The sequence below is a fragment of the Mirounga angustirostris genome, unplaced genomic scaffold (genome assembly GCF_029215605.1).
Source record: "Mirounga angustirostris isolate CCGP_5_RB_7025 unplaced genomic scaffold, mMirAng1.0.hap1 SCAF_6, whole genome shotgun sequence".
NCBI classification, from domain to species: Eukaryota; Metazoa; Chordata; class Mammalia; order Carnivora; family Phocidae; genus Mirounga; species Mirounga angustirostris.
This window is the reverse complement of record NW_026991714.1, coordinates 143,736,165-143,760,776: the sequence shown is the minus strand read 5'-3', so window position 1 is coordinate 143,760,776 and position 24,612 is coordinate 143,736,165. Positions and strand designations below refer to the sequence as shown.

The 24,612-nt window shown below is 41.3% G+C and overlaps 1 long non-coding RNA gene across 1 annotated transcript in view; it reads right to left on the bottom strand.

Annotated features, from left to right (window-relative positions):
- LOC135364809 (uncharacterized) overlaps positions 1-24,612 on the bottom strand; it is a 261,232-nt gene that overhangs the window by 55,494 nt on the left and 181,126 nt on the right. The gene's annotated exons all lie outside the window — the stretch shown is intronic.

Below are 24,612 nucleotides of genomic sequence, written 5' to 3'. Positions count from 1 at the left end.
TTTAGGACACCACTGGTTCTAACCTGCTTCCAGTGGGCATGATTCTGTAGTTGTCAAGCAGGAGGCCCCATATCCACCACATACGGAATGTAGCTTCTAGAGGCAGTGATGGGCCCAGGAAAGGCCACATAACCCCAACAGACCCAATCAGAGATGCTTGGAGAGAGGACCAATGTGGCTACAAGCAGCATAAGGATCTTTCTGTCCTTGAGGTTGTAAGCTGGAGGAACACATAAGCCCGGACTTGCTGGGGATCTTCATATGGAGGGAATTGTCAGAAGGAGAAAATTGCACAAAAGGAAATTAGACGTAGGGGCACTTTGTGACATCATTTGAGCACCTTGCTCCAGCTGTACCTGAAATGAGAACCAATTCCTGGAGTTTTCAGATACAGGAGTGGAAAAACTCCTCTGGGGCTTGACAAATTTTAAGTCCTTTGTTTCTGTCCTTCGTAACTGGAAAAGTTCTGACCTACATACCATTCCAAGTAGGATTTAAGTAGACCATTGGGCTCTGGTTTAGGTTTTGTTCTTATCAAGTAAAAATTGTCAGCCACCTGCCAGAAGGGAGTGGGAAAGAACAGAGCAGACAGCAGAGCTGGCCTCCTGCCACCCAAGCACACCCTAAAAGCACGTCTGTTAATGCAAAGGCTCTGAGCGTGCCTTGAAGGAGACTTTGTTTTCAATAACCAGGGACACAAAATGAAAAAGTCAAATATATGCTAAGCACTATGGCCTCCACATCTGGATCCCATCCCCAGAGTTTGAGAGATAGCAGGCCTGGGATGGGGCAGATAAACTTGTATTTCTATCAAGTTCCCAGATGCTACTGATGCAGCTGGTCCAGGGATTATGCTTTGAAAACCATTATTTGTACACTAGAAATATAAACATAGAGGTGGAAGATACCAGTTGGGTGCTATTCCCCAGACCCTCCCCTCCTCTGGCCCCAGTCTACAGGGTGGACCCCCAGGGGCCATGTTTATGCCTTTTGACTCTGCCACTTGTTCAGAGCTTATCAAAGTCGAGCCAGTTCAGTGGTTTTTCCCAAGAACTGGAAACTTAGAAGAGAGACAGACTAGAAGTAGTCATAGCTGATTCTCAAAGTCATAGCTGAATTGTAGCAGCCTCGAAAGTTGATCCAGGCTCTAATTCTGTCAGAACTATTATTGTTAAGTGTGCCAAGTTAGATGAAAACCTGAAGGAAATAAGCATTTTAATCTCAAACACTATGGAAGGTGGGGTGGGCACTAACAGAGGGCAGAGAGGACGTCTGGGTTCTCCAGTTGGCTTGGACACCCCATCCCCATCTAGGACAGACCTCCCCACCCTCCTTCCTCCCCCACAGACTCCAAACACCTGTAGTGGCCAGATGAGGAAGCAAGGGGCACAGCATGGGAAGAGGTGGCTATTTGAGGGAGGGGACCACCCTCCCAGAACCTGGATGCCCCCCTAGAGCCCTGCAAGAGCACAGTGTCATGGAGCAAAAGGACCAGACCAAGCCAGTTCAAATGGGTGCTGGACCCTCCTGGAGGCCTGGGCAGGCCAGTGCCCCTCTCTGCCTCAGTTTCCTTGTCAGCAAAAAGGAGTGCCCTTGATATGATGTGATGAGAATGGCACTTTACCTCTGTGGTCTTCTGCCCCAAAACCTAAAATCATGAGGAAAACATCAGACAATTACTGTCGAGCACTTGAGGGGCGCATTCTAAAAATATACGACCAATACTCCTCAAATCCATTAATGTTGTCAAAAACAAGGAGAATCTGAGAAACTGTCACAGCCAAGAAGAGCCTAAAGAACATGAGGTTAAATGTAATGTGTCGTCTTGCATGTGATCCTAGAACAGAAAAAGGGAATTAAGTAAAAAACTAAGGAAATCTAAATAAAGTGTGGACTTTGGTTAATAATATATCGTTATTTTTTTAAAGATTTTATTTATTGGGGCGCCTGGGTGGCTCAGTCGTTAAGTGTCTGCCTTTCGCTCAGGTCATGATCCCAGGGTCCTGGGATGGAGCCCCAATTCGGGCTCCCTGCTCGGCGGGAAGCCTGCTTCTCCCTCTCCCACTCCCCCTGCTTGTTTCTCTCTCTCTGCTGTGTCTCTCTCTGTCAAATAAATAAATAAAATCTTTAAAAAAAAAAAAAGACTTTATTTATTTATTTATTTGAGAGAGAGAGAGTGAGTGAGGGAGTGAGCTGGGGGGGGAGAGGTAGAGGTATAGAGAGAGAGAATCTGAAGCAGACTCCTTGCTGAGCGCAGAGCCTGACGTGGGGCTCGATCCCACCGCCTTGAGATCACGACCTGAGCTGAAACCAAGAGTCAGACGCTCAACCGACTAAGCCACTCAGGTGCCCCAATAATATATCAGTATCGATTTGTTCTTTGGTACAAATGTAGCACACTAACCTAAGGTGTTAGAAACTGGGTCTGGGGTGCAGAGGATCTCTCTGCACTATCTTGGCGATTTTTCTAGAAATTGACAACTGCTCTAAGAGTTTATCTTAAAAATGGACACACACCTCCTTCACAGGGCTGTTGGAGGGCTCGAGGAGATGTGTGGGGAGAAGGTGGCATGTACAAGGCTCTCATTAAAAGTCAGTTCCTTTCAGAAGCAGTGAGATGACTTAGCTGAAAGTTCCAGAAACAAATGTTGGTTTATCAGATGCTTCCTCAGCTTCCTCCTTTAGCCTTCCTCCATGCGTGCTTACCTTCCCCATGTTGTCCCATTCCTTCCACTACGTGCATCATGGAGCCAGCCTTAGATACCAGCACCCACTTGTAAGTTTGTTTCCATCGGGTTGCCCATAACGTTAGCTAATAATAGTTTTTTAAAAGCATAAATAAGGCAATGTTAGGGTCCTCTTACCTGTCAAAAGCGAGAATCAAATTACAGGGTGTGACTGTAGAGATCGTCCCTTACCCCTGTGCTCAAATTGTCTCTGAGCGGGTCACACTGCCGGGCAGCATTCCCACGCAGAACAGAGCGTCCCACCAATTCCCAAGGCCACCCATTTTTACAAGCACGGAGGAGCCGCCTGTCCAACGGGGCGCTTGACTAGAGGCAGGGCTGCCAGCTTCGTCGTCCCCATCCCAGGCCTGCGCTGGGCCTGTTGGACCCGCAGCCGATGAGAAATGAAATCTGTGCCTTGGCGCAGAGCCACGGCCAGGCAGGAAGAGCAGGGAAAGCCGCTGGCCCTGCAGGATTAAGGCTTTCTGAGCACAGCTGAAGACAGAAACATGGCCTCGGGCCCCGGCTGGAAGCAGGGATTGGAGGCTGTGGGATTCCCTATTAGCGTGCAGACTGAATCGAGCCCTGAGCCGCTCAGGACAAGGGGAGAAATCATCCTCTGATTACATAAATGGATTTCTTAGAATTGCCCTGCAAAGTCATATTGTCGGTGTAGATTCTGAATCCAGCTTTCTTACTGCTTCTAAAAAGTGCTGTCCGCCTGTAGTTCATTGGTTGTGGACCACGGGGACCCCCAAACGGCAAGCTTCGCCCCCAAGCCACTCCTGCGCCCGCGTGCCCAGCGGCTGGGGAGCCGGAGGGGGCGGCTCTGGCCGCTGCTGGGGGCGCGGCGCTGTGAACAGAGAGCCGGGAGCCTGGCACCTGGCCGGTCCCCGGCTCCCACGACAGCACCGGGCTCTGCCCTCGGCTCCGGCCGCCAGGCCAGCCCAGCGACCCGAGCCCCGAAAGGCCCCGCCACCGGCTCGGCCTCAGCACCTCTGCCGCCTTTCCCTCCCTAGCCTGTGAGTAAAGGAACACGCAGACAAGAAGCCCTAAGAGGAAAGACTGGTATAATTAGGTACGCTGCAACTTCAAAGGTCTTGTTAAGAAAGGACGCTATAAAGTTAGGAGGCAAACCACAGCTGAAGATATTTGCAGCTTGTTTCACCTACAAAAGCTCAATATCTATCACCTATCACATGTAAGGATAAAAGATTCTTTATCCTTACAAATCAATAAGGAGAAAAGACAACCCGGGAGAGGCCTGAATTGCCAAAAATACATGAATGATGCTCAGCCCCGCTGCTGACGAGGGGCTGGCAGATGGCATCCAGGAGGTCTGGGGTGGATAGGAACGTGGGCTGGCTGAACCCCGAGCGGGGAAAAGCGCCTTAGAGGCTCATGAATAATCTTGGGGGCGGGGCCGGGAAGTCCCGCCCTGCTCCCTCCAGATATCCCTCCAGACAGGCAACGAGGCTTTTTCTCTTAATAAAAGAAAAACAGGGGCGCCTGGGTGGCTCAGATGGTTAAGCCTCTGCCTTGGGCTCAGGTCATGATCCCGGGGTCCTGGGATCGAGCCCCGCATCGGGCTCCCTGCTCCGTGGGAAGCCTGCTTCTCCCCCTCCTTCCTGCTCGAGCTCTCTCACTATCTCGGTCTCTCTCAAATAAATAAATAAAATATTAACGATAATAATAATAATAAATAAATAAACAAAAGAAAAACATCCTGAAGCAGCCAGGGTAAATCATTGTATTTGAGAAAGTCGTGTGGTAGGCAGGTGCGTTTATTTTCTGAAATTTTCTGCATGCGTGAACTATTTCACAGTTTTTATAAAGCTTATAAATGATGAAAAAAGAATGAAACTGTGACATTAAAAACAAGGATAGAGTCTGATGAGGACCCCATGATGCAAAAGCAGGTTCCCTTGGGACACAGACCTGGAGGGGGGGCAAGGAGAGACTCCACTCTCCACACCACTGTCCACACACCTTGTTGCCTTCCCTGGGGGGTTATTCAGGACCTGGTGAGGGGGCCTTTCTCCTCCCCAGCCTAGGGCTGGTTCTGAGACCCACCCAGCGCCTGTTCCAACCACCATACCGACTCTGCTAACAAAGACTGACATTTAAATTGGGGATATTAAGAAACTGTATAACTTCCAAATTAACCAAGTGCTGATGTTCATAAGAATATTCATTACTCATTATAAATGTAAGTACTGCAAAAGGGTATGACCTAAGTTCTTATCACCTATTACAGACTGTCTTTCAGTAACAGGACTTTCATTTAAATTTCCTGGGGTTTGGGTTTGTCTTCATTTCTAATATTAAAAAAAAAAATCACTATGAAAGAAAATCAGTTCAGGTTTGTCAAGGATTCGTGCTTTTGTATTCCGTGCGAGATCTGGTCACAGCAACTTGTGCTTCTTTGTCATAGCAATTAAGTCCAAGTAGCAAGAACCTATAATTTCAGGCTTGAAGTTGACTCAAATGGACAAAAATATTTATTTTTCCTTCACGCTTTCTATGCGTTCACATAATGAATTAAATGCAGGGCTCTTTTTCTTGATTATTGCTTTAGAAAGAAATTGTCATGCCTCATTACTCATTTTCAAAGAGATGATAGCATACTTTGTTATAGGATTTTTATGTATTGCTAATGTCTAGAAAACTCAGAAGACTAATTCTCTCTACACAAGGTGAAATGGATTGAGTGAATTGGATATCTATAAAAGCCCATCAATTGTGACCTGAAAAGTTGATAGAAGAGGGCATGCAAGGACCTGATGGGAAAAGTATAAATCTAACACCAGAGATATAAAAGTACACCTTTATCTAAGATCGATCTAAGAACCATGATAGCTGATAGGTAATTTTTAAATACTATGCGATACCTATAGAAGGTAGAAGATAGGAAAATAACTAAAAATATTCTCAGATTCGTAAGGAATGTCCAAATGGAAGAAGTTAAATTATTTATAGACATTTAAAAGCCAGGCATATATAAAGTTTCAGGTGTAAGTTTTGAAGGGTTTCGATAAAATATATCAGTGGTCACAGAACAACTTCTAAACTTCAGGAAACTAGGAGAAGTAGGGCTCAATGTCGACAGACGTTGGTTCCAGCTTCTTCTATATGTAGAGAATAAAGTTTCTCTCGGTTTTTGTTTGCCCAGCATGCTTTTCTGACTACTCCTCCTTGAGAGGAGTTCATTCCATGGGGTTCAAGAAAGGCACACCCTCATCTGCTTACTTAAGATGCTGGGTGTCTCATGTTTGGCTCTTCCCCATATCCACCCATTCCCACCCAGCTCTGGGCTGTGTTAACAGCTGCATGGCTCTCTGGCTTCCAGTTGGCCTGGTTCCATGCGAGTCACCAGGAGGAGAAAAAAGGCAGGAGGAAAGTGAGGTCAGGGAGGTTATTCCCCAGCTCCTTCCCCTGTCAGGTTCTGCAGCCAAAGGCCATGGCTCCCATCAAGAGGTGCTCCCAGATTCCAGTAATTGTCCCCTCCTTGCCTATTCAGGCATAGGGATGGTGATGGCAGCCTGGGGTACTGTCTTATCCCTTGCTGGTTTCCCTAAGTCCTTTCCTATACCTTTGCATGTAATACATTGATTAAGTTCTTCTCAAATTGCCCCTGTTGGATGCGCCATCCATTTCCTGCTGGGACACTGCCTAATGTCCTTGATCCTCTGCTTCTGGCTCCATCAATGGGTAGGGCCCTGGCAGGTCTAGACTGAGATTCTCCAAAATAGCTGATACTCCCAGTAAAAAGAGAGAGCCTCTCTTGATTTCTGTACACAAGTAAGAGACAGGTTTAAATCCACATTTGGAAAGAAAACTCTGAGAAGAGAGTAAAGGAAAATTAGGAAGAAGGCAAAACTGAAAGCAGAGAGACACGTATTTTTCATGGCTACCATATGCCAAGCACCGTGCTAGGTCCTGGCAACGTGTACATGAGCAAAAACAGTCGAGTCTACAGTCCAAAAACTCACTGAGTCTGAAGTGTTATTTGATCACCTTCAGCTGCCCTGGACATCATTTGGGACATGAAAATCATTTGTAAGCTCACCCCAGATTTAAATGACCAATGCCTCTGCTTCACTCCCCTCATATTTAGATAGACCAGAACAATCCAATTCTGGAGGTGCAGTTCATCTGGCTATTTCAATCATTATAGGAATGGGTCATTGTCTGATTTCCTGTTCATGACGGCTGGAGGAAGAAGGTTCTGCTATGATCCCAATTTCACAGAAAGAAGAATCTAAGGCTTAATATCACACAACCCAAAAGTGGTAGGGCTGCATTTCAAACTCAAATAATTCTGATTCCTATCCTCCATATCTTAACCTCTGTACTATAGTATAATCTTTTTTGATGATTACCTAATCTAATCTAATCTTCTAAACTTCTAATCTAATCACTAAAATCGCCAACAAAAATTAACTATACCAAGAAATGGTTCATAGGAAAATGGTAAACCCCCAGAGCATTCATGCCTCAGAAAACATTATCAAAATTAACGTCTGGAGCACCTAGGTGACTGGGTTGAGCATCCGGCTCTTGATTTCGGCTCAGGTCATGATCTCAGGGTCATAGGATCAAGCCCTGCATTGAGCTCTGTGCTCAGCATAGAGTCTGCTTGTCCCTCTCCCTCTGCTCCTCCCCGTGCTTGTGCATACTCTCGCTATCTCTAAAATAAATAAAATCTTTTTTAAAAAATTAACATCCATGCACATTTCAACATTAACACATAATCAAACCAAGATGTTCTCCATACCATTCCAGGGATATTATCATATACCTCAACAAAGAGCTCTTAGTATGGAGTCCTAGTGCGGTCTGGAGAGGATCTAATCTATTTTCGATTGTATCCAGAATATCATGGAGACAGCTGGAGACTCTGCAGTTCAATCGTGTATTAGCATTTAGTGTTCAGCTGGCACTCCATTATCATTAGTTATGACTGAGCTACAACACACTTTTTAATGAAGTTCATATAATGGTCTCTTTATCATTTGCATTTACCATCAAACTAAGGTGTTATAAAGCACAGCAAACTCAGGTTTTAGTAAGATGCGTGCATTTAGCTTTGATTAGAACAGCTTTTCCTGCACCTGCTCCTCATCAGACAGGACAGGCACTCAGTGGCTTATCTCCAGCAATGGGGAATGAAGTTTGCTTTGTTAAAACTCACACTTTGCTTGGAGTGACTTACTTCGGTCAGATGTCCAGTGATGATGAGTTAAGACGTAAGTCCTGGAACCAGGTCCAATCAGAAAAGAGAAAGATGTTTCAGACACTTGCCTTGCCAAGAGTGGAATTACTTTAAAGGACACTGGCATCGGAGGGCTCTCATAACCTCACACAGCTGCTCACCATTCCCATTATCTACGCTGGAATTTTAAGATGCCTGGAAGGCACAGAAACAGGGAAACAGGAAATAAGAAAAATTGACTGTTTGGGCTAAATGCGTAGGTCAGCAAATAGACAAGTGGCCCTATTGGGGGGCATGTGAACACATCACACACCACACACACATACACACACACACACACACATCCAAGATCTTCCTAGAGGAGTGAGTCAGAATCCAAGTGGGCAAAATGAAGTTGGGGACGTGGGTCTGAAATAGAAAAGGGACATGAGATCAGCATGGGCAGGAAGAGGAAGGAGACAGTTCAATTCCTTCCAGGCTACAAAACCAAGATAAGGTGTTCAGAGAACAAATGTGAGTATCAGCACCAAGGATTCGTGGCTCCTTTAAGGGAATCCATCCTGGTCCAAAAACCTTCTCTCATTTCCCTGGACTTGGCTGACCTAGATCTGCAGGCAAATAAACCTGCTGGATAAGGCATTTGGGAGGATTTGAGATGTGCCCTTACACTGAGCTGACTGCAGTGGCTGCCTCCTTTTTGATCCCAGGGACCCTTAAACTCCTTCCTCTCTCTGCCTCAGCACCACATTAGATTATTCACATTGGCTGTCTACAATGACCTAATTAACTGGATACGTATTCAGTGCTTTAATTCTCTCTATGCCTGGTGCACACAGCCTAGAACCAATTTCTAACCTGAGACCAAGTTTTCATTACGATCCACCTGAAATAATTAGCAAGGGTTTGCCAGTTACCATATAATGGAAATTCAACACTAACAGAGGCTGATGGTGGGTTATAAAAGAAAAAATAACTTCCTTTAAAAAAATAAATAAATGAAATCAAAACACTACTTTAGACCATCAAAAAGATGTTGTGATGGTTAATTTTATGTGTCAACTTGACTGGCCATGGGGTGCCCCCAGGAAACAAGATTTCTGGGTGGGTCTGTAAGGGTATTTCCAGATGACATTAGCATTTAAATGGCTGGACTCAGTAAAGTAGATTGCCCTCCCCAGTGTGGGTGGCCATCCAATCCATTAAGGGCCTGAATAGAACAAAAGGAAGAATTTCCCCCTTTTTTTTCCTGCCTCACGGTTGAGCTGGGACGTCTTATCTCATCTTCTCCCACCCTCAGACTAAGATTGATACCACCAGGTTTCGGAGGCCTCCAGTTTACAGATGGCAGATTGTGGGATTTCTCAGCCTCTATAATCTCCTGAGCCAAACCTTCATGATACATAGATAGATAGATAGATAGATAGATAGATAGATAGATATCCTATTGGTTCTATTTCTCTGAAAAACCCTAATACAGAAGCTAAATTTTTGCCTGAGTGTTCACATTTTCCACTTAATGTATTGCCAAGGCTATGTCTATGTATTATCATATTCTAAGATTTTTATGGGAATATTTTCTTTTTTAAGAAAGATAAGTAATTGCAGTCACTGGAATGGAAATAGGAATAAAAATGAACTAGATCCTGCCCATTACAGTATCTAGAATTTTCCATAAACCCACTCTGTTGTGGCTGCCAAGGTCAAGGTTCCTTGTCAACCACAAATCAGACAACAGGCCTGAAAACCTTCAAGCATCACACACAAAGATGGATTGTCAGCAGGCAGGTAAGCTACAGAAATGATGAAAATCACTGCTTTTATGGATGCAAATATTAGAAAACTTTAAGAAAATATTTAAACCTAATGTGGAGGGAGAGAATTTTTAACTAAACAATTGCATTTAGCTTTATTATGGAAAGTAAGAAAAAGATGATCGTGTAGTGAAATCAATAGATAATTCCAATACACATTAAGCTCCAGACTGCATTGAGATGATTTTTCAAATCACATTTCCACTGCTAGAGTACCCGCTAAGAGATTCATTAGGGGAATTTGTAAAAAAAAAAAAAAACTATTCCATTGCAAGGTGACAGTAATTCTCTGAGCTAATGTAAAGCCACAGATATGATTTCAAGCTTAACGCAGTAATGAAATCTTAAACATAATGAAGCAAAATGATGCTGTATCCCCTGCACTCGTTCAGGACGTATTTGTCTCCAAGCCCCCTTTCAGTCCCAACGTCTGACTCCTTGGCCGTCTGCCCCCAGCATCCTTGATAATCACTAGGAAAACATGGGACCAGAGCCAGCAAAACTCATAACCGCTGCTGATTTCCTGGTGTAGCAACTCCTACCTGAAGAATCAAGTTCCCAGGGTCCTTCCTGAGAATGGAGAAAAGAAGGATGGAGAGAGTTCTTTCTAAAATTTAGCTCTGAGATCCAAAACTTAAACCCATCCAGGCTTAGGTACAAACCTCTTTTCCTGTAACTATGAAAACTGCGCTATCTTCAGGCATCTCAGGGACCTGGAGACCTCATAAAATGAGAGCTCCTCAGAGGTCAAGTGCAGCATAAGTCCCCTCAAGCTTGCAGCACTCATTTTGAAATTTAAGTTATTACAAATAATCTGAGGAAGACCTGCCCTGCATGTCCAAATGACATTTGCTCAGGATTTGAATGTCTTTGCCATTTTAATGCAAAGAGGTTCTCGATGTAGTCATACAAAATGTGCAAATCGGGAAAAAGAAAATCAAGTCTGGCAGCTCGAGAAGGCCAAAAGGAAAAACTGAGCGTGCATTTAGAGGACACTGGTCTCCATGTTCCTCATGGAATTTAAAATCCGGTTCAAAAGGACTCCTCCTGGGGCACCTGGGTGGCTCAGTCGTTAAGCGTCTGCCTTCGGCTCAGGTCATGATCCCAGGGTTCTGGGATCGAGCCCCACATCGGGCTCCCTGCTCGGCGGGAAGCATGCTTCTCCCTCTCCCACTCCCCCTGCTTGTGTTCCCTCTCTCGCTATGTCTCTCTCTGTCAAATAAATAAATAAAATCTTTAAAAAAAAAAAAAAAAAGGACTCCTCCAAATCCTGGATCAAGTCTTGAAGTATGTAGCTTGGAGAGGACTCCTGCGACTTCCTACACTTCAAGAAAACATTACAGTTCAAGAAAACATCACGGACCCTCTTAATATATACAACTGCTGCTTCTCCAGAACATTTGGCTTGCATGAGCATCCCAAAGTTCTCTTTTCCATACTCATTAGCTGTCTGATGAGATCCTATCCAGTCTGTTCTCTGTGCTGAGAGATTACATGTTCGGATATTTTAGGCCTAACAATGTTCTTTCGAACGTGGTTGGTTATAAATATTATATCTTTGACTGATGCAGCTCTAAATTTCAGTGTGTCATTGGCCTGGCCTGACAGTTTAATTGTCAGCTCTTCTTCCAAATGCAACTGCTCACTTTCGGGTTCTGTAATTGGTTAGGCTTGACCTCGGCCATTTTAAGCACTCACCTCATCTCCTGGTGTATAAAAACTCATAACCCTTTCAGGGCTCTAGACATTCGTGCATTCACCATGCTGCCTGCTTCACTGGGAGGGTAAACAGCATTCCCCCTCCTCCAATTTAACTCAAATCAGTGACACATCTCAAGACATACCGCTCCAGGTCCTCTTATCTCCCACTTCACTGTACAGTCTGCTTACTGGCAAGCTGAGCTATCCATTGAAAGGTTTTAAGTGACTTGTTTACCTTCACCCTTTTGGGGAAATGATTCAGTATTTTGCCAATTGCATCCCCAGAAACTGATTTTTTTTTTTCCTTTGAATGTGGAGTAAATGTTTCACTTGGGTTCTGATTGAGTTCAGATTATTATCAAGGGGATATCAACAAAGTTTGGGGCAACAGGTTTAAGACACATATGGAAAGCACCCAGAAGAAAGTAATGAAAACAAATGAAAGGATGCAAAAGCAAGACTGACAAAAAGATAAATGAGCCGAGACAAAATGGCTGAGAAGGAGTCCCTAAGCTACCCATCTCACCACGCAGAACTGTCAAGAGCTTATAAACACTTATTTACATAATTCATTTAGTGTCTATTCAGAAGTCACTCTGTCCTCTTGTCATCAATCTTAAAGGTGTATTAGATTCCCCTGAGTCTCTAGGAGTGTACCTTTTGTGTTATTTTAAGGCAGGGTCAAGAAGTTCAAAATTCAGAAATCATCTCAAACTATGACCAAGAGAAAATAAGGTCTTATCATCAAACTATGAATGGGGAGTGAGAACCCCAAGGACAAAAATGTCCTCCTTCATGCCCCAAAATCGATCACTGAAATACATACGTTAATCAGTCACACGTGTGCTGAGTGTCAGCTCTACACAAGGTACTAGAGACCATCGCCTTGAGTCGCCACTTTCATGTGTAAAGATCATCCAGACATTCCTCATCTTGATCCTGCCCTTTTGAAGTACACGTAGCACAGTGCCTGGCATGTGGTTAGTGCTAAATAATATCTTCTGAATAAATAAGATGGGGCATGAGGAACATACATTTTATTGAGAACTGATTATAGTTAGAATTGCCACAATGCAAATGTTAGAGTGAGGGACAGGTAATTCTGGCCAAATAACAAAATTACATACAGTTAAATACTTCATTTCAGAGGCTTCTACAGATTTACCCTTTTTCCTGGCATTTTATTTATCAAAGTTATCTGCATCAGTTAATTAGACCAAAGCCACAACATGTGGACTCTCAGTTGGATATGACCAAGGAAAGGTTTTTTTTGTACTTTATAACTTCCCTAGAAACCTACTATATATATATTTCCCTATTTCCTATATTTTCTTATATATAGTATATATATATAAATTAAATTATATATAAATGATCCCCGAGTCGATGATCCGAGATCCCCTGATCCCCTGTTCAGCAGGGAGTCTGATTCTCCTTCTCTCTCTGCCCCTCCTCTCTCTTCTCTCAAATAAATAAATAAATAAATAAAAATCTTTAAAAATAAAAAATTTTTTAAAAAGCGATATCATCAGAGCGCCTGGGTGGTTCAGTTGGTGAATCATCTACCTTCCGCTCAGGTCATGATCCCAGGGTCCTGGGATCGAGTTCCACACATCGGGCTCCCTGCTCAGCGGGGAGCCTGCTTCTCCCTCTCCCACTCCCCCTGCTTGTGCTCTCTCTCTCTCTCTCTCAAATAAATAAAATCTTTTTTAAAAAGCGATATTATCAACTTTCATGAACATAAGAATAAAGACCCCAGATGACAGTGTAAGGATGGAAAATAATACACCATGCAAACAGTAACAGTAACAAAGCTGGGCTGCCTGTATTATTATCAAACAATACAAACTCCAGGGAATGAAAGATCCCCAGACATAAAGAGAGAGATTTCATAACAGTAAGAGAATCACTGCATGAGGAAGATCTGCAATCCTAAATATGAATGCACCAAACAGCAGAGCTTCCAAACATATGAAGCCAAAAGTGACAGAACTTTGCAAAAGAGAAAAGACAAACCCATAATCATAGTTGGGGGTTTTGGCATCTGTTTCTCAGTAATTGATAGAACAAGTAAACACAAATTCATTAAGGAGGGACAAGATCTGAACCATACTATAAACCAACTTGATTTATTGATATATAGAGAACACTAAAACCAACATCAAAATATACATTCTTTACAAGTGCACAGAGAATGTACACCAGAGTAAAATGACTTTCAATAAATTTCAACAGGTTGACATCCTAGTTTTCTACCCATAATGAAATTAAATTAGAAACTAACAAAAATAAATTAATAAAATTAATATAAATGAAAAACCCCAGATATTTGGAAATTAAATAATATACTGCTATATGATCTATGGCTCAAAGAAGGCACAAAGGAATGGAAAGTATTTCAACTTAATGAAAACACAAAATATCAAAATAGTGGGATGCAGCTATATTGGCTCAAAGGGAAAGCTATTGCTTTATGTGCCTATCCTAGAAAAAAGAAAAAAGATTTAAAACCAGTGATTGAAGTTTCTACCTTAAGCTCGAAAAAGAACTTACTAAACACCAGCTTAGAGGTAAAAGCAGAAATCAGTGAAATAAAACATACTCTAAAAAATAGAGAAATTTAATAAAGTAAATGTTTGATCTTGGAAAAAAAATCAACCAACTTCGTAAACCCTTAGCAAGTGTATAATGGACGTCCTTCTTTATCCTCAGTGGGATAAAGAGTATTACAAAACCTACAGCTGACATCATAATTTATGGTTTTAAAAAAACCATAAATTATCAACCTCAGAAATGACAATAGAGCCTATAGATCTCAAAAGAATAATAAAGGAATATTATGAATACTTTGCCAATGAAATCTGGCAACTTACATGAAATAGATAAATTCTTTGAATGACACAAATTACCAAAGCTGATTCAAGAAGAAATTAAAAAAAAATCAGAATATCTCAATATCTAATAAAGAAACTGAATGTATAACCAAAAGCTTTCTCATAAAGAAAACCTCATGCCCGGATGACTTTGCTGGAGAGGCAGTCTGCCTTGGGTCCTGAGCATCCCTGCCTGTCCTTGGTGAGGATGCCAAACTGCAAGACCTGACCATCCCCTGACACTGAGCATTGTCTGTCACCACTCACAGGGGCAGTTAAGTAGGTCAAAGCAACGACAGAGTGACTACCATGAGACTACTCCCTTCCCAGGAAAGGGAGACCGGCTTGTTTGGTTGTAAAAGAAGGTGCTGAGCCCTTGGCCCCGGGTTTCTCAGCTACAGAGCAATGCATGCACGCATATTCACCATCTGAGGGCACCACAGCACCCTGCGGGACTCAGGGCAGAGAATGTTCCTGCTCTTTGCTGTGCCATAAATAACCCTGCCTCCGATCCAACCAGTCTCACTGTCTACTTTCCAGTGGAGTTTTGGCAAGTTTATTCCTTGTCATGAGCTAGAGTTGTTCATGTCCTTCCCAGACATGAGCAAACCTGAAGAAAAAACTAATGTCCATGTTACACAAATTCTCTCCGAAAACAGAAGTGCAGAAAATGCTTCCCAACTCATTTTATGAAGCCGGCATAAACCTGATACCAGAGCCCAACACACATATTACAAGAAAAAGTAACAACAGACCAATATCTCTCATGAACAAAATACAAAATCCCTCAACAGAATGTTGGAGGGAAAAAAAGTCAACAATTAATGAAAGGGATGATATATCATGACAAGATAGAGTTTATCCCAGGAATGCAATATTAATTCAATATTTGAAAATCAACCAGTGTAATTCACTGGATTTACACAATATATGTGCTGCCGAAGCGAGCACAGGATTTACACAATAAAGAAGAAAAATCATATGATCATTTCGATACCTACAGAAAAGAAGTTTTTTTTTTTTTAAAAGATTTTATTTATTTATTTGAGAGAGAGAATGAGAGAGAGAGAGCACATGAGAGGGGGGAGGGTCAGAGGGAGAAGCAGACTCCCTGCCGAGCAGGGAGCCTGATGCGGGACTCGATCCCGGGTCTCCAGGATCATGACCTGAGCCGAAGGCAGTCGCTTAACCAACTGAGCCACCCAGGCGCCCCTACAGAAAAGAAATTTGACAAAATTGAACATCCATTCATGATAAAAATTCTCAGCAGACTCCAAATAGAACTCAACGGGATAAAGAGTATTACAAAACCTACAGCTGACATCATACTTAAATGATGAAATGATAAGTGTTTTCCCTCCCAAGAGTAAGAATAAGGTAAGGGTGTCTGCTCTTACCACTTCTTTCTTTTAAAGATTTATTTATTTATCTTAGAGAGAGCGAGAGCAAGTGCATAAGTGGGGGGAGGGGCAGAGGGAGAGGGAAAAGAGAGAATCTCAAGCAGACTCTCTGCTGAGCGTGGAGCCCGACACAGGGCCCAATCCCAGGACCCTGAGATCATGACCCAAGCCAAAGTCGACACTTAACCCTGACTGACCCACCCAGGCATCCCTGTTCTTACCACATCTATTCAGTATTGTGCTGAAAGTTCTTGCCATGCAATAAGACCAAAAATAAAAAATAAAAGGCAAAGGATTGGAAAGGGAAAAATAAAACTGTCCTTATTTGTAGACAACATAATTATCTACAAAGAAAATGCCTAAGAAATTTATTTAAAAATAATTAGGATGAATTAATAAAACAAGTTCCCAGAATATAAGATTGATGTACACAAATCATTTCTATTTTTACATATAAGCAAAAAACAATTGAAAATGAAATTTTTAAAAATTCCATTTGTATGCCAGATCAAATACATAAGATACTTAGGAATAAATCTAATCGAAGATATATAAACCCATACTCTGAAATTTCAAAAATATTGCTGAGAAAAATTAAATAAGTCTTAAATAAATGGAGGAATACACTGTGTTCATAGATTTAAAGTCTCCATGCTGTTAAGATGTCAATTCTCTCAAACTGGTCTACAGAATCAACACAATAAAATAGAAATGCCAGACTGCATTTTTATACAAATCAACAAGCTACTTCAAAAATGTATATAGAGATACCAAAACAGCCAAAACAATTTTTGAAAGGATAAAGTCGGAGGTCTTGCACTATCTGATTTCAAAATGTATTATAAAGCTACAGCAATTAAGATGTAGTACCAGCAATAAGACATACACACAGAACAAAAGACATAACTATGAGACAAAATACGTGTCTAGAAATAGAGTTACACATACCTATAACTGATTTTTGGCAAAGACACCAAGGTAGTTTAAAAGGGAAACAGAGGGGCTCCTGGGTGGCTCAGATGGTTAAGCGACTGCCTTTGGCTCAGGTCATGATCCCACGGTCCTGGGATCGAGCCCCGCATCGGGCTCCCTGCTCGGCGGGGGGTCTGCTTCTCCCTCTGACCCTCCCCCCTCTCATGTGCTCTCTCTCATTCTCTCTCTCTCAAATAAATAAATAAAATCTTTAAAATAAATAAATAAATAAAGGGGAAACAGGATCTTTGAAAAAATAGCACTAGAACAATTTGAGACCCCTATGGAAAAAAAAATGAACTTTAACATATACTTCCCACAAGACACAGTAATTAATTTGAGATGGATCAGAGACCTAAAGGTAAAAGCTAAGCCATGAAACTTTTAGAAGAAAATATAGGAGAAAATATTCACAATCTTGGTAAAGCCTACCAATTCTTGGAACACGAAAAGCATTTACAAAGAAAACAAATGATAAACTACTGAACTTCTTCAGAATTAAAGTACATGCTTTTAGAAAGACACTGTGAAGGGGCGCCTGGGTGGCTCAGTCGGTTAAAGTGAATAACTCTTGATTTCGGCTCAGATCATGATCTCAGGGTCCTGGGATCAAGCCCCATGTTGAGCTCCCCATTCAGCAGGGAGTCTGCTTGTCTCCCTCTCCCTCTGCCCCTCACCCTGCTCACTCTCTCTGTCTCTCTCTCTCTCAAATAAATAAACCTTAAAAAAAAAAAAAAGACACTGAAGAAAACGCACAAACAAGCCAGCAGCAGGAGAAAATATGTATAAAAAATGACATCATACCATCTTTCAATTTTAAAATGTAAATATTATTGATAATATATTTTATATAATTTATAATAATCACATGACATATGTAATATGGAATATAGATATTTATGTAGATTTATCTTTATTATCTATTACATAATATTTTTCTATTTATTTTTGTATCATTTGTTATCTATAATTATGAAAACAGAATATATCACATATTATATTTTACCTTTATAAAATACAAAATTGTTATTTTGTCCAAGTTTACGTTTCAAATTAACTGTGTCCTAATAATTAAAATAAATGAACATAAAAATGCGATTCATGTGCCAATATGCGTAAATACAAGCTTCTAAAAATGCACAATTGTCTTACATCACTCTAGATGTTACTCTGCTTCCTTGTCAGCAATTAACACTGTTGCAGAATTTAAATTCTCAGCATCCTGAAAAGTATGCTCAAATGATTATTCCCATTTAGCTTACAATTTATAAACAGCCTCATTGTAAAATACTGCTGTTGCCCCAAAACTACACACAAAGCCCAGCTAGTGAACAAAACATCCCTCTTTAATAACTTTATCACTTTAAGTGCTGGGCCTCAGCTCCACAGAGCAAATTGTGTTTTAACAATAAAATAATAATGCTTGCCATCCTAAAATTGCCAAACATTTATGACTTTGAATGCATTTTGCACATCTTAAATAGCAATCATTATCCTTATTCCCCAGGCGGTAACCTTCCCTCCACGTAAGTGCTTACAATGTGTACTCTCGGCTTCTACCTGCTACCCCTTTGTTTGCCAACCTCAAGTCCAGGAGCCCAGAAAAATACGTTCGGATATTAGGAATAGAAAGGGAGGCTATAAATACATCTTTGCTTTTTCCACCAAATACTTTTCTCTAAACTTCTTATCGCAAGAATTTCATTTTGTAAAGGCTTAGCACGGTCTGCTGTGAGCAAATGAAATGTCAGCAGTGCAGCTACTGGGCAGAAGACCCTTGGGCCCTGAGATACACAGAGGCTGGGTGGAGGAGGCAGCAGAATGCCATGGAAAGAGCAAGGGGTTGGGGGGCCTGAGTTCACGGACTCTGGTCAAACTTCTTGCCTCTCTAAGCCTCCCCCTGCTGGTCTGCAAACTGGAGGTAACATCCACCTTGCAGGGTTCTGTTAGGAACGTTATGCAGAGCAGGTAGCCCATGTCTGGGAAATAGCGGCCCCGGATAAAAGTTAGTTCCCTCCAGCTCCCTGTCTGCAAAGGTCTTACAACCATGTGGAGAAAGGAGAGATTATTGTGACAACTGGTAAACCATTTGGGAGGGGAAAAAAAATTCAAAGTAAATCCCTACCTTTCATCAAAACACATTCAGATGAATTAATTACTTAAAGGTTGAAATGAAATGATTAAAGGTAACTAGAAAACAAAATCAAGGTTGCACTTTGACCATTCTAGAATGAGAAAGCCCTTTCTCAAGCTGAGCAGGAAAGGTAAAGCTAAAGAAAATGTTGATACAATGACCCTGCTAAAAAAATAAAAATAAAAAAATAAAAATCCATATGTAAAAATAAAAATTCTCAAAGTTAAAACATAAAGAGCAAGCTGGGAAAAATATTTGCACTTATATGACAAAGAGCTAATATCTATATAAAAAGCTCTTCAAAAGCAATAATAAAAGGACAAGCACCTTTTAGGGGAAAAAAGTGAGTCAAGAACAGGAAAGATAATTCATTCAACATTCAACAAATATTGGAGCTGCTTCTACGCGTCAAGCACTCTCCTAGGAACAGGAGATGGAAAATAGGCAAACAGATGACAATCTCAACTTGCATGAGCTGATCTTCTAGTAAATAAAGAATAAACACATGGGCGCCTGGGTGGCTCAGTTGGTTGGACAACTGCTTTCGGCTCGGGTCATGATCCTGGAGTCCCTGGATCGAGTCCCGCATCGGGCTCTCTGCTCGGCGGGGAGCCTGCTTCTCCCTCTGACCCTCCCCCCTCTCATGTGCTCTCTCTCTCTCTCATTCTCTCTGTCTCAAATAAATAAATAAAATCTTTAAAAAAAAAAAAAAGAATAAACACAAGTGGAGAAAACAAAAACGAAGACCTTAACAATTAAGGAACACAAATTAGAACAATGAGTTCCCACTTCCCTCGGCAAAGATTTAAGATTGTGTGGCAGGCGGCAGAGCAGTACATTTTAGAAGCTTGAAAAAATGCCTACTATTTCCCCAAAATTCCTCTTTTAGAAATTTGTCTTGAGGATGTCTATAAGGATGCAGGTATGAGTATAAACATTGCAGCCTTGTTTTTAATAATGACAAACTGAAAATCATCCAAATAGCCACCGATAAGATACTGATTCAATAATTTACAGAAGATCAAGACAATGAAACACAACACATGTATTAAAAAAATCATAGCATTAACAAAGTATGTCCATGACACGCTGTTAAATAGAAAGAGCAGGTTTTAAAAGTGCCTGTATGGCGTGGCACCATGTTTATGTTTAAATATATATATGTGTGGTTTTAGATATCTTTAAGCATAAAAAAGACTCCTGGATGACTCTCCATCAAAACATTATATGAACAGCAGGGTGGAGAGTTTATGGCTGTTTCTTTATTTATTGTTAAGATTTGATTATTTTTTTTTAACATTCACCCTTGTCTTCTTTTTATTTTTTTTTAATTTTTTACTGTTATATTAATCACCATACATTACATCATTAGTTTTAGATGTAGTGTTCCATGATTCATTGTTCGCATATAACACCCAGTGCTCCATGCAGAACGTGCCCTCTTTAATACCCATCACCAGGCTAACCCATCCTCCCATCCGCCTCCCCTCTAGAACCCTCAGTTTGTTTTTCAGAGTCCATCGTCTCTCATGGTTCGTCTACCCTTCCGATTTCCCCCCTCTTCATTCTTCCCCTCCTGCTATCTTCTTCTCTTTTTTTTTCTTAACATATATTGCATTATTTGTTTCAGAGGTACAGATCTGTGATTCAACAGTCTTGCACAATTCACAGCGCTCACCATAGCACATACCCTCCCCAATGTCTATCACCCAGCCACCCCATCCCTCCCACCCCCCCCCAACTCCAGCAACCCTCAGTTTGTTTCCTGAGATGAAGAATTCCTCCTATCAGTGAGGTCATATGATACATGTCTTTCTCTGATTGACTTATTTCGCTCAGCATAACACCCTCCAGTTCCAGCCACGTCGTTGCAAATGGCAAGATCTCATTCCTCTTGATGGCTGCATAATATTCCATTGTATATATATATACCACTTCTTCTTTATCCATTCATCTGTCGATGGACATCTTGGCTCTTTCCACAGTTTGGCTATTGTGGACATTGCTGCTATAAACATCGGGGTGTACGTACCCCTTCGGATCCCTACATTTGTATTTTTGGGGTAAATACCCAGTAGTGCAATTGCTGTGTTGTATGGTAGCTCTATTTTCAACATTTTGAGGAACCTCCATACTGTTTTCCAGAGTGGTTGCACCAGCTTGCATTCCCATCAACAGTGTAGGAGGGTTCCCCTTTTTCCGCAGCCCCACCAACATCTGTCATTTCCTGACTTGTTAATTTTAGCCATTCTGACTGGTGTGAGGTGGTATCTCATTGAGGTTTTGATTTGGATTTCCCTGATGCTGAGCGATGCTGAGCACTTTTTCATATGTCTGTTGGCCATTTGGATGTCTTCTTTGGAAAAATGTCTGTTCATGTCTTCTGCCCATTTCTTGATTGGATTCTTTGTTCTTTGGGGGTTGAGTTTGATAAGTTCTTTATATATTTTGGATACTAGCCCTTTATCTGATATGTCATTTGCAAAAATCTTCTCCCTTTCTGTCGGTTGTCTTTTGGTTTTGTTGACTGTTTCTTTTGCTGTGCAAAAGCTTTTTATCTTGATGAAGTCCCAATAGTTCATTCTTGCCCTTGCTTCCCTTGCCTTTGGAGATGTTTCTAGGAAGAAGTTGCTGTGGCTGAGGTCGAAGAGGTTGCTGCCTGTGTTCTCCTTCAGGATTTTGATGGACTCTTGTCTCACATTGAGGTCTTTCAACCATTTTGAGTCTATTTTTGTGTGTGGTGTAAAGAAATGGTCCAGTTTCATTCTTTTGCATGTGGCTGTCCAATTTTCCCAACACCATTTGTTGAAGAGACTGTCTTTTTTCCATTGGACATTCTTTCCTGCTTTGTCGAAGATTAGCTGACCATAGAGTTGAGGGTCCATTTCTGGGCTCTCTATTCTGTTCCATTGATCTATGTGTCTGTCTTTGTGTCAGTACCATACTATCTTGATGATGACAGCTTTGTAATAGAGCTGGAAGTCCGGAATTGTGATGCTGCCAGCTTTGCTTTTCTTTTTCAACATTCTTCTGGCTATTCAGGGTCTTTTCTGGTTCCATACAAATTTTAGGATTTTTTGTTCCATTTCTTTGAAAAAAGTGGATGGTATTTTGATGGGGATTGCATTGAATGTGTAGATTGCTCTAGGTAGCATTGACATCTTCACAATATTTGTTCTTCCAATCCATGAGCATGGAATGTTTTTCCATTTCTTTGTGTCTTCCTCAATTTCTTTCATGAGTATTTTATAGTTTTCTGAGTACAGATCCTTTGCCTCTTTGGTTAGATTTATTCCTAGGTATCTTATGGTTTTGGGTGCAATTGCAAATGGGATCGACTCCTTAATTTCTCTTTCTTCTGTCTTGTTGTTGGTGTATAGGAATGCCACTGATTTCTGTGCATTGATTTTATATCCTGCCACTTTACTGAATTCCTGAATGAGTTCTAGCAGTTTTGGGGTGGAGTCTTTGGGGTTTTCCACATAAAGTATCATATCATCTGCAAAGAGTGAGAGTTTGACTTCTTCTTTGCCAATTTGGATGCCTTTTATTTCTTTTTGTTGTCTGATTGCTGTGGCTAGGACTTCTAATACTATGTTGAATAGCAGTGGTGATAGTGGACATCGCTGCCGCATTCCTGACCTTAGGGGGAAAGCTCTCAGTTTTTCCCCATTGAGAATGATATTTGCTGTAGGTTTTTCATAGATGGCTTTTATGGTATTGAGGTATGTACCCTCTATCCCTATATTCTGAAGAGTTTTGATCAAGAAACGATGCTGTACTTTGTCAAATGCCTTTTCTGCATCTATTGAGAGGATTATATGATTCTTGTTCTTTCTTTTGTTAATGTATTGTATCACGTTGATTGATTTACAGATGTTGAACCAACCTTGCAGCCCAGGGATAAATCCCACTTGGTCGTGGTGAATAATCCTTTTAATGTACTGTTGGATCCTATTGGCTAGTATTTTGGTGAGAATTTTTGCATCCATGTTCATCAGGGATATTGGTCTGTAATTGTCCTTTTTGATGGAGTCTTTGTCTGGTTTGGGGATCAAGGTAATGGTGGCCTCATAAAACAAGTTTGGAAGTTTTCCTTCCATTTCTATTTTTTGGAACAGTTTCAGAAGAATAGGTATTAATTCTTCTTTAAATGTTTGGTGGAATTCCCCTGGGAAGAGATCTGGCCCTGGGCTTTTGTTTGTTGGGAGATTTTTGATGACTGCTTCAATTTCCCTAGTGGTTATAGGTCTGTTCAGGTTTTCTTTTTCTTCCTGGTTCAGTTTTGGTAGTTGATACATCTCTAGGAATGCATCCATTTCTTCCAGGTTATCTAATTTGCTGGCATAGAGTTGCTCATAATATGTTCTTATAATTGTTTGTATTTCTTTGGTGTTGGTTGTGATCTCTCCTCTTTCATTCATGATTTTGTTGATTTGGGTCATTTCTCTTTTCTTTTTGATAAGTCTGGCCAGGGGTTTATCAATCTTGTTAATTCTTTCCAAGAACCAGCTCCTAGTTTTGTTGATCTGTTCTACTGTTCTTTTGGTTTCTATTTCATTGATTTCTGCTCTGATCTTTATTATTTCTCTTCTCCTGCTGGGTTTAGGCTTTATTTGCTGTTTTTTCTCTAGCTCCTTTAGGTGTAGGGTTAGGTTGTGTATTTGAGACCTTTCTTGTTTCTTGAGAAAGGCTTTTTTGCTATATACTTTCCTCCTAGGATGCCTTTGCTGCATCCCAAAGATTCTGAACAGTTGTGTTTTCATTTTCATTGGTTTCCATGAATTTTTTTAATTCTTCTTTAATTTCCTGGTTGACCCATTCACTCTTTAGTAGGATGCTCTTTAGCCTCCATGTATTTGAGTTCTTTCTGACTTTCCTCTTGTGATTGAGTACTAGTTTCAAAGCATTGTAGTCTGAAAATAGGCAGGGAATGATCCCAATCTTTTGGTGCTGGTTGAGACCTGATTTGTGACCTAGGATGTGATCTATTCTGGAGAATGTTCCATGGGCACTAAAGAAGAATGTGTATTCTGTTGCTTTGGGATGGAATGTTCTGAATATGTCTGTGAAGTCCATTTGGTCCAGTGTGTCATTTGTTGATCTTTTGCTTAGATGATCTGTCCATTTCTGTGAGGGGGATGTTAAAGTCCCCCACTATTATTGTATTGTTGTTGATGTGTTTCTTTGCTTTTGTTACTAATTGCCTTATATAATTGGCTGCTCCCATGTTAGGGGCATAGATATTTACAATTGTTAGGTCTTCTTGTTGGACACACCCTTTAAGTAGGATATAGTGTCCTTCCTCATCTCTTATTACAGTCTTTGGTTTAAAATCTAATTTGTCTGATATAAGGATTGCCACCCTAGCTTTCTTTTGGTGTCCATTAGCATGGTAAATTGTTTTCCACCCCCTCACTTTCAATCTGGAGGTGTCTTTGGGTCTAAAATGAGTCTCTTGCAGACAGCATATCGATGGGTCCTTTCTGGTCTATGTTGCTTTTAGGCTCTCTCTTTGCTTAGAGTACCCCTTTCAATATTTCTTGTAGGGCTGGTTTCATGTTTGCAAATTCCTTTAGTTTTTGTTTGTCCTGGAAGCTTTTTATAAGATTTGATTATTTATTTGAGAGAGAGTGAGCAAGTGAACATGAGTAGAGGGAGGGGCCGAGGGAGAGGGAGAAGCAGACTCCCCACTGAGCGCAGAGCCTGAGGATGGACACAGGGCTTCATCCCAGGACCCTGACCATGACCTGAGCCAAGGGCAGACATTTAACTGACTG